Genomic DNA, 3,309 nt, shown 5'->3' with positions numbered 1-3,309 from the left:
AAGATTAATTCATCTCCATGGAAGCTGGCAAGAGGTAGAAGACTTGTTCATTAACTTGGCGGGATTGGCCTTTGTCTTTGCATCTGTCTTCTTCTATCGATCACATCCTATCTTCGGCTCAACCACTAATTCATATAAGGGCCCTACATAACGCATCTTTCTGTTTAACATGACATTCACTTGACCCAAGTCGTTAATGCTCCATCTCTTTGAATGCTACTATACACATGTATGCATGACAAAGACATATATATATATATATATATATATATATCTCCTCATGATAAGGTAAAACCAAATGCGAGTATTACTTATTGAAAATTATGTTAGACTGTGCAAATATACTAGAGGGATGCTCACCATGATGATAATAAGGCCCAAGATCTAGAAACATGGAATTTTCTCTCCCACACAAAATAATTAGAATTTTTCAGCAAACCCATTTCAGTATTTATCTAGCGAAAGTCACGCAAATGATCTTTAGAACAGGCCGGTTAGCTCAAGCAAGGGTCAAGCTTAATTAATTAATTATTTTATATCTCACGAAATTTTAAACCAACTAATTCAAATTTGACTCAACTAGAATCAATTAATACTACATACCAAGTACCCAAATAATCCATGTATTGACACTAAAATATTTACCAACACATATAATACAAAACCGATCGAGCATGATCATTAACCAAACTGATTTTAAGACGACGGCCTTCATAGGTCATGGATACAAATTTATAGTACCCGGCCGGCCGGGCATATGTGTAAAAATTCTTGCCAACAGATGATCATCTTCATCATGATCTTGCTGTAACCAAAAGCTCGCTTATATAAAAGCATCTGCACATTCAACCAGTTAGCTGGGAACACGTGTATATCCCGAACTCAATTAATTAAGAAATATATTTTAAGTCCTAAATCAATTTTTGGTATTTAAGATAAATATATATATATACGGCCAGTACGTTTGGCGTACAATACTTTTCAATTCTATGGTCCTAGCTAGTTTGTTCGCTTTGGCAAATTGCAGGTGTCGGCATAGTGAATCAATATTACGCAGTACACAAGCTGGCTCATGTGCATGACTCGGATGCAGGTCTATAAATAGAAGCAAGCCGCTAGAGAAGGTTTGCAGTATCAACTCTAGAAAATGAAGGCCATTTTACTCATCATCTGTCTTCTCTTAGCTTCCTCAGTACTTTTTGTTCCTTCTTCAGTTTTAGCTCGAGAATTGAAAGGTGAGCGTACGTACGTACCAGTAGAGAGTACTCGTGTTTGATCTAATTTACATTGCATGCAGCATACTTATTGATCAACTGAAATACTTTGATGACGTTGTTATTTATATATAGCTAAAAATAATATATAATTAATTGCACACAAATATATTCATTAATCTACATGCATATGGTCGTTGCTCAAAGAAGGCAAACAACAATAAACCAAAAAAAAACTGTTACTCTTTCACGTATATGCTGAATGATATTGTGAATTTTCTTATTATGAGTGCTTTTTGAATCGAAATGAGTTTTCTGCTTTAAAATAGACAAGATCCATCTTAGCATATAGTAAATAGGCACTAATTTAGTCGTTCTCTTTTTTAGTTTAATTTGGGAGGATACATATTCAGTTATATATATACAGATACATATGAAATCGCATCTCTGGTAATGGTATTACGGTGCATATTGCAGTCGAGCAAGCTGAGGCTCCGTACCGTAGAAGTATAAAGCCGACGCCAGCACCATGTGGTCGTGGTAAGAGGTATACGCCATGTTTACCAAAAAAACCCCCGCCACCTGCTAGATCTTGTGGCGCCTATAAGCGTAAATGCCCCCCGCCTCCTTGACATCAGAAGCGCCATGAAGTGGTACTACTGGTTCGGCATAAAAAGCACAAGATCTTATATAAATATATATATATATACATTCATATGTGTATGGTTTTCTTGGGGTCTGTGATGGCTTTACTTCGCAGTAGTACTGTTGTAATATGCATTGATCAGAAACTAGTGGACGCTACTCTCTCGTACTTGTATTAAAAATAAATGAACTCCAAGCTGGAGTCCTGTACGTACGTACAGTTTGATGTAATGTATTATATATGTGGGCAACTTGAATGGGTAATATAATATAATCTTCTTATTATCCTCCCAATTAACTTTAGATTCACATGTATCTCAAATAATTCATTTCAATATTAATCATTAGTAAATCATATATATTATCAACCATTGATCTACTCTTAACTTTAAAATTTTGAGAGACTAAATTAAATTGTGTTTTGTGAGATACTATAATTGATAAAAACTTAAGTTATAATTTATGTATTATACACCCAAATTCTTGGAGTTGACAATTGACACTCTAAATTATTACATTTTGACAGTTCATACCTTCGTTTAAGATCTAACCATTAAGATTGTGCCATGTTTTACGCTATATATTCTAAGAGTCTAATGATAGAAAATAAAATATAATAAAAAAAAAATGGAGAATGGAGAACAATGGAGATAGACTTTGAAAGTTATATTTTTGTTATTCTCAATTATTATTAAATGCAAACATGGATGTTATCTTCACTATTCTCTCAAACTCAAGGTAGAGAATCTTGAGCTTGAAATTTGAGTGTGACCATATCTATTAATTGATAGTCGATTAGATGTTGATGTTTGTGATGAAATGGCTGGCAACTGGAACACCAAATCTGAAGTTGTAGCTAATAATGGGTTCTATATAACCAAAATCAAAAGGCCAAAATTGGATATGGGGCTTCAAATAATGTTCACAACATATCAAAATTCAACAAAAAATATCTCAAAGCTAATACAAATATTTCAAATACATAGATTTGAGACAATACATATATAATCGAACGACGATAAAAATGTTGTGGGAGATAAAGCTAAATGAATAATAAATATTCCACATGGTCGAGCTTGGAATTAGCCAAAGGCTCTAATACAATGATAGAAAATAAAATATAATAGAAAAGGAAATTATCAACGGAGAAGGAAAAAGATAGACTTTAAGGTTACATCTTTGTTATTATCAATTGTTACTGAATGCAAGCCATACAATCTTATTTATAGGAAAACTACGTTGAGATAAGATAAGGTCAATATTTTAATTATAATGAAAATCAAATCAAGATAATATCAAATCAAAATGATCTGCTAATTATGAAAATCAAATCAAGTTGATATTATTTTCAACATCTAAGACCATATAATAACCAATAATTTGTTTCTTAAAAGGTACCCAAAATCTCAGTGACTGAAAAATTCAGTGCTCACGAGAAATATTCAGAAAA

General features: G+C 32.8%; 1 long non-coding RNA gene across 1 annotated transcript; it reads left to right on the top strand.

Annotated features, from left to right (window-relative positions):
* The first annotated feature begins 978 nt into the window (after positions 1 to 978).
* On the top strand, positions 979 to 2,162 carry LOC122305564. The gene is made up of 2 exons (XR_006241164.1): positions 979 to 1,235; positions 1,692 to 2,162. It is a non-coding gene; the product is annotated as an uncharacterized LOC122305564 (long non-coding RNA).
* Positions 2,163 to 3,309: the final 1,147 nt, after the last annotated feature.

Source organism: Carya illinoinensis, chromosome 3 (genome assembly GCF_018687715.1).
Source record: "Carya illinoinensis cultivar Pawnee chromosome 3, C.illinoinensisPawnee_v1, whole genome shotgun sequence".
Lineage (NCBI taxonomy): Eukaryota > Viridiplantae > Streptophyta > Magnoliopsida > Fagales > Juglandaceae > Carya > Carya illinoinensis.
This window is presented reverse-complemented; position numbering and strand designations above follow the sequence as displayed.